Source organism: Mustela nigripes, chromosome 10 (assembly GCF_022355385.1).
Source record: "Mustela nigripes isolate SB6536 chromosome 10, MUSNIG.SB6536, whole genome shotgun sequence".
NCBI lineage: Eukaryota > Metazoa > Chordata > Mammalia > Carnivora > Mustelidae > Mustela > Mustela nigripes.
Window position 1 is genome coordinate 61,177,526 of NC_081566.1, and position 12,027 is coordinate 61,189,552.

General features: G+C 51.1%; 1 protein-coding gene across 4 annotated transcripts in view; it reads right to left on the reverse strand.

The window, feature by feature from the left end:
- Positions 1-12,027, reverse strand: part of LOC132025746 (carboxyl-terminal PDZ ligand of neuronal nitric oxide synthase protein-like) — a 262,674-nt gene that overhangs the window by 109,250 nt on the left and 141,397 nt on the right. The window lies entirely within an intron of this gene.

Sequence of the window (12,027 nt, forward strand, 5' to 3'; positions counted from 1 at the left end):
TGTCATCTTTTTTGGTTTAGTGTCTGTTCAAATTTTTTGCCCACCTTTTAGAATGGGTCATTTGGGGCGCCTGGGTGGTTCAGTTCGTTAAGCCACTGCCTTTGGCTCAGGTCATGATTCTGGAGTCCCGGGATCAAGTCCCACATCGGGCTCCCTGCTCAGTAGGAAGTCTGCTTTTCCCTCTGACCCTCCCCACTCTCGTGCTTTCTCTCTCTCTCTCTCAAATAAGTAAATAAAATCTTAAAAAAATAAAATAAAACGGGTCACTTGCTTGGTTGCTGGCGACTTTAAGTCCTTTATGTATTCTGGAGACAAGGCTCTTATACAAGAATGTCTGTCGTGGGTGTTTCCCTTAATAGACCAAATATCCTACTGATTTCCTCTAAGTGTTCCCCCACCCCGCCAGACTCTCCTTCTGGTGGCATCACAGTCTAAACACGGAAGTGAGGGCACAGGCAATACAGTCTGAAACCCCAGGAGCCGGTCTAGTCACAGCTCATTGGAAAGCTTCATGTCTTCTCAAATCCCTGCCTACTGCTTGTCTGCTTTATACTCACACACTCCAGGGATGAGTGAACATAAGTCTGTTTCTTTAAAGATACGCTAACTTTGGGGTCCCTGAGGGGCTCGGTCAGTTAAGCATTCGACTCTTGATTTCGGCTCAGGTCATGATCTCGGGGTCATGGGATCGGGCCCCGCATCGGGCTCTGCGCTGAGCGTGGTGCCTGCTTGGGATTTTCGCTCTCCCTCTGCCCTTCTCCCCACCGCCAGCATGCGCACACACACCCTCCTGATCTCTCATGAATAAATAAATCTTTAAGAGACACACTAACTTGAAGCCGTTCTCGTCAGGGAACATCTCAGCCCCCTCACAGAACTTTTGGGCAAGTCTAGAGACATTTTTGCTTCTCACAACTGGGTGGGCAAAGAGTTGTTCCTGAGACCTGGTAGGTAGAGGCCAGAGATGCTGCTGAAGGTCCACAAAGCACAGGTCAGCCCCAACAAAGAGTGATGTAGAAACCCTGCCTCAAATCCATTGGCAGGTACTGCTTTTAGGTCAAGCAATAGAATGCAAAGCAAATACTGATCTAAGAGCAGGAAACCCGAGGGGATTCTCTAAGCTCTGTTGCTAACTAGGCATATATCGTCCGGCAAAGCACCAAACTTCTCAAAGCCCCAAATTGCTCATCTATAAAATGCAAGGCTTAACCTAAATTACCTTGAAGTTCTCCACCAGTTGCAAACAAATACAATCCTATGACTGTTCGTTCAGAACCCACAGAACTTGGAGCAGCCATAAAATGGGCCTGGGGTTTTCAACACTTCCAGGTTAACAGATGGCGACGAAGGTTGGTTCGAGGAAGAATCTCTGAGAAAGTGTCTGATAAAGGGGGAAGGGGACCCACACATGGTGGTTGCCATGGGGGAAGGACAAAATGGGTGAAGGGGCGTGGGAGGTGCAGGTTTCCAGTCATGGAATGAAGAGGTCAAAGGCACAGGAGAGGGAACACAGTCCACTGTATTGCGATAGTGCTGCACAGTGACAGATGGTGGCCACGCACGTGAGCACAGCGTAACACAGAGCTCTCAAATCACACTGTCCACTCGAAACTCACACTACATCGTGTGTCAACTCTACTTGAAAAGATGGGGATCAACTATTGACCTCAGCAGGGACCTTGCCTCAACAGAGAGGGGGGAGATGACACAAGCTGTCCGACTTTCCCAACAGGTGCTCCCTAAAGAGAACCTGCCCCATGGAGCTGGACCCCCACCTGCCCTCCGTTTCCCCCACCGGCCCAGCTTCCATGAGGAACACGAGCTCCACAAAGCCAGGCGTGACTCTCACAGGAGAGAGCCTTCCAGGGCCCGTGTGCCCTGCAGAGCCAGTCCCCAGCTCAGAAGGGAGATGGTGTCGATGACACAGTGTCTTTGAAAATCCAGACAGGGCTCTGCCAGGAGGAAGAGTCAGCTCCTGAAGGACCCCGGGACTCACCTCAGGAAAACAAGAGGATTCCCTGTGGGCCCGAGCAGTACAGACACTGAATGTGGATCAGGTTTCTGTCACTCCCGCCCTGTGGGATGAAGAAGATCCTGCACCAGTTCTTAAAACAGCTGCTGCGCGGGTTAAATGAGATTGAAAATTGCTCCTCTGGGTCTCAGCAAGAGCACACTGATGGCGAGCATCTCGGACAGCCCAGGGGTAAAGTTCTTTCATTTCAAGATGACTAAAAATTAGAAACATTAATTAAGAGAGGAGACTCACTGGGAGCACCCGGTCTCCCAGAAGCAATCCCCAGAGCTGCCTGTAGATATTTCTGGTGAAAGCATCACAACTTCCACCGTAATGGACAGAGAACCGAGAAAAGTGAGGCCAGCCCGGCAGGGAAGAGAGGTTTGCTCTTCCTGCAACAATGAGGAAACTGTGGACAACTTGCTCCTTCCCAGCAGGGTGAGGGCAACGGGTGGGACCCGTTTCACCAATGGCCATGTCTCTCCTCGTGTCTCTTCTGTGACAACAGAAGGCGTCCCACAGGCCTAACCGCGAGGAAACGGGGAGCAAAGGTGGGACCCAGAATGGAGGAAGCGAATGCCTTGGCCTCTTATGGGACACAATCTCGGGCCAGAGCCCCTCCCAGCGCCCCTCCCCCTCACCCACACCGCACGTGCCTCGCACTACCCCAGTGCGTGGGGGACTCGGAGCAGAACGCCTTTACCCCCCTCTCAGCCCCGGTCTGCAGCCACAACTACTCCACGGCGAAACCCAAGGCGAAGACCCTGCAGTCGCGTCTGCAAACACCTGGAGCAGGTGTCAGACCCGAATAAAGCCGAGAGCACCACTTGTGACCCGCTTAAAGACGGAGCACGATAGGCTCCGTCAGGGATGCCTGTAACTTAATCAGGCCCCCAGCCCGCCCGCTGGGTGCGTGGGTGCATGTCTGGGTGCATGCGGAGCGGCGGCTGTCAGCTCAAACCCAGAGCAGCGTGCAAAAATCAAGTCCTCTGAATTACATTGTCCGTTTTCACTTGTTCTCTTCTACCTTTGCCTGCCCCCTCCCTCCCGAAGACCAGCTCGCAATGAAAGCAGAGAGGCAGCTGGGATGCGGACACTCACCGTCGGACCAGCGTTCTCTCGCAGGATCTGAGCCCGACGACCGCTGGGTGCCTGGAGGTAGGTGCCGCCTCCCTCAGCTCCCCGTGGCTGACTCTTCAGATGCTTTCTAAACAATGACTCAAAACATCTCTAATACCGAAACCACCTTTTTATTTGGTTTCTGCCTTTGTGGGTTGGGAACGTGGGAGAGGCTGGGTTGACGGTTCTTGCTTGGGGTTCTCATGACGTTGGTGCAGGAGGCTGGCTAGAGCTGCGGTCACCTGAAGGTCAGCCTGGGCCGGGCCTTCGAGATGGCCCGCTTACAAAGCTGGCAGATGGCCCTGGCTACTGACCGGAGCCCAGCGGGAGCTGTCGACCAGAGTGTCTGCACGTGGCCTCTCCGGCCTGGCTGGAGGAGGCTAGCCGGGCTCCTTGGCAGCTGGGTCTGCTCAGAGTGAGGGATAGGTGTCTGGTCTTTGGAAACCAGCCTCAGAAGTCTAGTGCCTCCACAGCGATCTATGGGCAATTGGGGAACCCCAAAGGTCAGCCCAGGATCCAGGCAGGGACAGTCACAGATCTCATTTCTCTCCCTGACACCAGTGTCAAAGATTTTGCGTTTTTAAATCCCTGCACTGACCTGTTTAACTTTTAAAGTCCCCGTCCCCTCAGGGTCAGGGAATGGCTTTGCGTATCACCCATCATGCCTCACTGAGCGTCTGGCTTTTAGGAGATGCTCAAGAGATAGATGCTGAGTGAATGAACAAATGAGCTTGCCGAGTGAGGATCTGTTTTTTGTTTTTGTTTTTTACTTCCCTGGAGACTCCTCTTCCTCCTCCACGGCCACAGTGGATACTACATCCAACTTTCATAGGATTGTGTTTAGGAATAAACACAATGATTTATGAGGACGGATTTTCATGGTCCCTTAGTTGTTGGCAAAGACTCGAGATGGCACACGTGGCCCATCGTCGTCCGCAGAGCTGCACGGCTTGCCCTCCCGCCCACGCTGAGACCCGTCACCCCGTCTGGCTGGCTCTCCTTCCTCCCCACTGCCCAGTCAGCTCTTGGCAGCCTGTCTCCGGCTCGCACTCCTCCTGGATGGGCAGCGTGGGGACCAAACCTGGTGTCTTACTGTGAATCTGTCTCTCCCCTTCTGCAGCCAGCCCGGGCAGGTCACTCCATCCTCCTTGGTCTCGTCTGCAGCTGCCTGAGGAGAAGATAATACCTGCCCCACAGAGTTGTGTTGAGGGCAAAAACGCGTCACTGTGCATTGTGTGTTCCAGGGACCCAGCACACAGCAAGGGTGGCGCAAGCGTGATGAGCTACAGGCACTGGCCCCGCCTTCACGGGTCCTCTTTCCCTCTGAATTCCGTGCTCTACCCACAATGAACACCCTCCAGAATCCAAAACATGCCGTGTTTTCTTTCACTTCAGTGCTGTCCACGTGCAACTTCCTCCTACGAGGATCAGCTTAAAGCCCTCAGACCAGCAGCCAGCTCGTGCTAACTACCATCCCAGTGTTGGAAATTAGGACTCTGCCTGGAATGTTCTTTCCCATCTCTCCTCTGTACCCCTCACCCCCACCCCTTGGCTAATTCCCAATCATCTTTCCAGTCTCAGTTCAAATATTTCCTTCCAAGCTTACCCTCTCCCTGCAAATGTAGTTCAGGTGTCTTTCCAGTCAAGGACACTGCTGGTTCCTGAGGGGCCTTCTGCCGCTTACAAAAATGCTCTCCTACCCCAAGGCAGCAGTGTCTGGAGAGGGGAATGGACTGGATTTTGGCCTCTACTCATGCCTTTAGCCAACAGCCAGTGAACAGCACCCCAACCCCCACCAACAAAACCACACACAGCTGCCCAACTGCTCGTGAGCACCCACAGCGTTTATCAGCCCCCGGTGCAATCAGCCCTTGTCTGTGTCCCTCCAGAAGGAGGACTCCACCAGGCCATGGCTACAGCTTCTCCAAATGGAGTCTCCGATACCTAACACACTACTCTGCACTTCAGAGCTGCTCAGTAAATCTTTGTTAAGTGAATGAATGAATGGACCATGGAGGATGGACATGGCCTTGTATTCTTCCCCTGTGCTTATTCTCGTCTTCCAGGGCCCTGGTGTAAACACCAAGCCCTCAACAACACATGCTGACTTGTCACCCATGCATTTGTGGGGTTTGTTCTGAGTACGAGAAACGGGGAGGGAAGCTTCCAGATCCTTTGCTCACACAGTGGAGTTCAGGCTCCAGCAGGAACAAGCACTCTGCTTTAAGGGCCCTCCGTCCAGGTGGCTTATGGACCTCTGCAACCGCCACCCTATTAAGCAGCAGGGAGCTGCCGAGGGCACAGCTCAGTCTGCCCAGGAGTGAAGAGAATGTGTTACCTAAGATTTCCCTGAAGGGTTCAGAGAGTGCCAGTTAAGGGTGCTGTCCGGCCACTGTCGCCCCGAACCAGATGACAGTAATCCCAAGCCACCTGCCGGGTGAGCAGGCAGGGGACACACGCACACACGTGCGTGCACGCACACACCATTCAGTCCCAGAAGTCAGTGAGGCCCCACATTTAGTAAGCTGCTGATAGTTGCAGCTTCTTGAAAAGGACACAGTAAGGCAATAAGACAAGGTAACCTGGGCAGTTAAGGGGCTGGTTTCAACGTGTCACTACGGGGGCAGGGAGGGGAGCAAGTGTGCGAGAAGCCGCACAGCCTGGCATTGGGAGCAGAACCATGTACACCCCGGGAAGCCTGGTCCAAGCCCTGGTTTCATGTTAGACACAAGCTGCCTTCCCTCTTCATCTGGGTCCCAAGAGTCGGTGAGCAGTCAAGGGGGTCCTTCTGCTCCCTGCAACTATGCTGAGAATAACATCAGAGAAACATAAAAGCTCTCTGAAAGCGGATGATTCCCTAAGTTACTGTCATTGGGTTGTCTCATTCCTCTGTGTGGTCACCACGCTGCTCTGCGGCTCTCCCTCCAGGAGCCCCTCCTGTGGTCTTCGTCCTTCCAACGGCTCCTGACACCCCTTCTCGCTCAGCCAGTCGTGGGGGCTCCTCTAGACACATACCCCAGCTTGAGGGCAGTGGTCACATCAGGTATTTTCTTGTGTCCTTAAAGCTCAGAGCCCAGCCCCTGGCCCGTAGGCTCGCGGACCCCAAGCCGGGGTGTACACACATGCGGGTGCGCAAGTGCTTGCCCTTCTCATCCGCCAAGGAGCTGACCACGGGGACAGCAAGTCGACCCCTTCCGGGACAGGCACCAAAGGGCAGTCGGTGTTTTCTTATGCCAAACTGCATTGCCCTTGAAACAGAGCTTCAAAACTTCTGCTGACGCAGTCCACCAAGTTGTGGATACAGTTGACAGGTTAAAATCCGATCTGACCCACTTTAACTGACGGCGGGGAAAGGGACTTGTAGTACGAGAACACGATCCGTGGGCCACAACGGTTACTTCAGAGACTCGTTCCAAAGAGGAGCCTGAGCAACCCCCTGTGGGCACCTGTGTACGGACCGGAGCCATCTGGGGCTCGTATCTGTTTTGGCTTCGGTGACTTTTATAGCAAAAGACTTCTTATCAAGACTATTATGGTCCATTAGTTAAACCAGATGTTAAAGCCATGAATCACTAAAACAAAAAAAAATGGACATACCTTGAGCATTTTAAAATAAGTATATAAACAGGTTTACTAATATTTTTGAGCCTACTGGTGATCTGTCCTTTAGGTACGGGTCCATAGATTAATTGCCCAAAGTCTTCTTGCATAAATAACAGATTTCTAGTTTGCTTTCTTCCAAGTGGATGAAGACCTTGAAGACATCACACAGTAAGACACAAAGACGGCTGCAGGCAGACCCCTTCCACAGCTGCTTCTCTCCTTTCAACTTTTTAACTCTTGCCATTGTCTTTGCACCTAGTTCACCAGCAATTTCTTTTGTAGCAACTCACTTTTACCAATTTTGTTGGAAACCCTCAACTTAGTTTCATTCACACAGCAATTAGAGGCAATTAGGTGTTAAGCACTTGGAAGAGTGCCTGGCACCCAGGGGTGCTCAATGCACGTTAGCTATCTATCCCACTCATTCCATTTATGTCATGATCAAGTTACTCAAGTTACAACAGCAAATTTACTGTTGCAAACAGGTAACAGCAATTTGCACAATGGACTCCTGCTACGCACTCAGCCTTAATGGAGGGGAATTACTGTGCACACAAAAGTAACATGGGCATAGAGCATACAGTAGCCATTAATGCATTTTGCAAAAGGGATGGAGACTAGCAAGTAAGTTAAATGGAGATCACGGAAGAGAGCGGCTGCTCTGATGAAGTCCTTCCAATCCCTTACGTTCTTCCCAACGTAGACGCCATCGCCAACCACAGCCAGTGCGTAAAGCCACACCTGGCTTCTCGGGGAGAGCTCCAGGAACAGCAACAGTATCGGTTTTTATTTGCAGTGTCTGCTTCCACTTTGCAAGATACAAAGCTAAACCTTTCTCTGCCAAGTCTCCCTAAATTTAAGCGGGCTGGCCAATGGCATGTTAGAATGGGTGGTCTGTGTTCACTTGAGTTGAGCATTCTTTTAATAAAGGACTTAGTTATAATGCTTTAGTTCTTTAGGTCTCGTTTTCATTCTTGTAGGCCAACTGACAATTGCCGTGGAATTTCAGACAGAGCTAATCCACAATCCTGTGTACTTAAAAATCAAAACTGACCAGCATCCTCACCAAACCAGGCACCACACTGAAAAAGGGATTGGTCCCCAGTGGGCCTTAATGCTCATGTGAATCTCAGTGCAAAATAGGGGAACAGGGACAGAAAGGGGCTGGCCTAAGGCCTTGGGTGAGGGCAGGATTAGCAGGACGTGAGACCAAATCCCGCCCTCCTGACCTCTCTCCTGTCCCAGCAGCTGCACTGCCTTCCCATGGCCCATGTTAGAGGTAAGTGGCTTAAAGAGGGCTTTACTAGGTTGAAGTCAACATTAGAAAACGGAATCCACCAACACGATCCATGGCCCTCTGCCTTGAATAAGAATTTACCCAAAGAAGAACAGAGGTCTTACTCCTGAGGGACTGATCACAGCTTTCAGGCCAAAGTTCCTGAAAAGACTGGTTCAGGAGCTCCTACCACAAAGGGAAGAGTCAAGAATCCTCCCCAGCAAAGGTGGGAGCTGGCCTCAGCAGTAAGCGGGAAATAAGCTGGTTTAAGTCACCGCCCTCTCTCCAGACACCAAGATGAATTCAATAGCCCATACACGGATTACTGCGCTTCTCTGAGGGTCAAGGGTAAGCTGAGGCCCTGATGAACACGTTACCATCCAGATGATACATACCACTTCACTCCCAAATAACCAGTGATTTAGCTACAGGAGCCTGCCCCGACAGTGCTGGGGAGGGGGATAAGTGAGGGAGCCAGCAGGATCTGCATCAGAGCAAGCTGGTGAATGGCGGCCTTGAACCTGCCAGTCTCGCTGAAATCGGTGGGTCGGCCTGGGGGCTATGGGTTTCCAATGAGAGACTCCATCTCTAAATAGTGAGAATCTAAAGGAAAGAGAATGAAGAATAAGACCCATGCCATGTCCTACCAGAAACAAACGAAAGGTTGGATACTCTTTTCTAGAAGTATGGAGAGAGGCAGCGGAAGACCAGACAGACCAGACAGACAGACTTGCCCCACCTCCTCAGAGGTTAGCAGAGTCAAACGCAAAGGCAGGAGGAAGCATGTGCTTTTATGCCTGGTAGGTGGATAAAGTCACGTTAAGACGGTCGTGTAGCTTCTTCTGAGTGTCCTTGGGCACACTGCTCGAGGACAGTACAAATGTCCTACTGTGAGCGATGGGTTCCCTAAAAATACTTCTCAGACGATTAAGTGAGACAGCTCTGCAAAGCATCGGACACAGATTCGGGCATTTATTAGGCGCAGTATAATGGCTGCCTTTGGGCTGAGTAAATGAGGAAATGGTAGCACAGGGCCCGACAGGGTAGGAATTCAAATCTGCCGCCTGGGTAGTGGGAGAGCTACCAGCAGAGGGATCACGAGGCTGAACCGTCCTGTAGCACTTAAGATGGAAAGGAGCCAGATGAGCAGGTCCGGAATGAAATCCAGAATACAAAAGACCTTGGCCAACAGGAGGTGATTGATAAATATCTTTGGAATGAGAAGCTACACAACACGTCATTTGCCTCCTGACATTACGCTGGGACGAGGAGAAGGGACATGAACTATACAGGCTCTATCCCCACCCCACCCTGAGGATCCTTCCAGCCTCAGTTCTGATCTCTACCAGATGGGCCCAAAGGACCTGCATGTCCCCTCCAGTGCTCAGACCATCTCTAGGATTCATTCAGCCCATGAGAGAGATGTACAGGCCAAGGACAAGCCCACACGTATGCCCGTGTGTCTGTGTGCGGTATCTTGGGAAGGGGTGAGGCGGGCTAGCCCTCCCCCAATGCCAGCCCCAGGCAGACCAAGGGACAGAATGCCAGGGATTAACCGCCGTCACCTTTGTGTGGCCGCCTTTGGGCCTTCAACGGGCACAGGCATAGGCACGCATGCAGGCCTGGTTTTAATTAAGCAGAGCAATGTCTGTACCCATCCAGCCACCAAAGCTTTGATCTCCCCACGGGGCATGCTTCTGCACTGCTGACTGCGCTCCAAGAGTCTGAAACACAAGCCAGCAAAAGCCTTTGACAGTTCAGCCTTGACCAAGCTCCCGGCAGCGGCACCCACACAGGTGTGCCCGAGGATGAGGGCCGGGGAGGAGGAGGAGGAGGCCGGGGCAGGCTTCTCTGGGTTAGGGACGCTGACCAAGCAGAGGCACAGGAGGGCCAAGGCTGGTGGCTACATATGCCATCCAACCAAGACAGGGAGAAAAATGCTCTGCTGCAGGGAGACCACTAGGAGTCGGTGCAAATGCATGTAAGCTGTGGGAACCTCTCCACCATGGGAAAGCTCTCAGAAACAAGGGTCCAGGGTCTAACTGACAAGTCTACAGAGGGTTGTAAGATGTGCGAAAGACAAACTTTCCCCGGTGTTGCATCTATTCCCCATGTATTAAGGACTCACTAAAGGAATTCTCAGATTTAAACCAAAAAGTCGCAGCCCCAATCTATGGGGATAGGTAGGCAGAGTCTGTTACCAGCAGACTCAGGCTGCATGCATCCTACCAGAACAGCACTGGAAGCAGCAGAAGGGGCTAGAGTTGGGGTGCAGTTGGGGGACCCCAGAAGGAATGGCCTGTTTTCCTGCACGAATCCAGATGTACCACTCCAACTGGCCGAGGACAGAGGGTGGTGTGTGTTGGGGGGGGGGGGTTCTTCTACAGAACATTGGGGACACATGCACTTTCTGGAACGGGCTCGAGACTTCTAGCAGCAGCCACTCCTCCCGTGACATAGCTCTTTCCAGTAGGACTGGGATCACAGAGAGCAGGGCAGCAACATCTTACAGGAAGGTATAAACTGGGAAGGACAGGGACATAACATGTTGCCGGGAACAAAGAGAAGGACAGACAGACTGCTCAGGAGGGGTTCAGAAGCTGGGGAGAACAGAGGCCAAAATGACCCCACTGACTTCATAAGAGAAAAAGGTCTACTGGGAGATAGTCCTAGAGTACAGCTCTAACAGTGTCCAGCAGCTTTCCCCTGACCAAAACCTACTGACTTTCCACCATCTATGGAGTAAGATAGGGCACTCAGTGCCTTCACTCTGAGAGCCCAATGTACCTTCCCATCCTTGCTTCATTAAACCCGACCTGTTCCAGAGACACCCTCAAACTCACAAAAGCAGACTCCAAGGCACAAATCTGAGAACCCTACACTGGCTTAATTCATAAGTGCCCAGACTCTGAAGCTAGACTGTGTAAATATAATTCTGCTGCCTCCTCTTACTACTTAAAGTGACCTAGACCAAGTTCCCTAACCTCTAAGCATTTGTTTCCCTTGTAGACAATGAAGCAGCCGTGCCCACACATCATAGGATTATCACAAAGATGAGAGGAAGGTAGTCGTGACGAATATTTAACAACTGTATCTGGTTCGTAATAAAGTTTAAAAGCATTTGCTTCTTTAAAATTTATACAGTCAGATTCCAAGTTGGTCTCATGGACCTTCGCCCTTTCGAAGCCAGACCAGCATAAAGCCGAGGCAGGCTAACAGACGCAGGACACAAGAGAGCCCTGCAAAATGTCCAATTCCCCGAAATGGTCCTGCAGCTGTGTCCATGGACCCCACACATACAACACAAAAGATCACAACATTCCCCATCTTCGGCTTCCCTGAGGAGAAGAAAAAAGAACTTCTACTTTTTATGACACAGCAGAGGGGATGAAATGCTTTCTACAGAAGAGGCAAAATAAATCAGTTCCAATAACGGCCTTTTAATTCCCTGATCCCCAAGAGAAAGAAAGGAAATGAACAATGACAAGCATTCCAACGACGGCCATTACCAAGCAGCTTTTAACAGAAGCAACATAAACTACCTTCTCCTATTCAGAAATTTGGAGATCGGGGTTTTTGCCACCTTCAGGACTCCTGGTCATGACTCTTCAAACTGAGAAGAGGGTAAGACTTGCACTTTACAAAGCTGGGTTCACACCCTCGTTGGGAGTCAATCCCATTTCAACAGTGATCAAATGAAGCCCAAGGTCCTGGGTCCCCATAAGCCTCTGAGCCACAAGAGCATGGATTTTTAGTGAACTCTGTGCTCATTAAAGAGAATCTGATCTGAAACTAATGATGTACCGTATGTTGGCTAATTGAATTGAAATTTAAAAAATAAAGAGGAAATATGTAAATGTAGGAAGAAGAAGCCAAACAGCCCGGTATCACTTGCCACAGATAACCACTGTTAATATTTGAGTTTCCCTATCTTTTTTTAATACATAAGTTTCTGTTTGGAGTTTGGTTGTTGTTACAAAATTGGCATTCTATTTATACACAATTCTACAGGCTA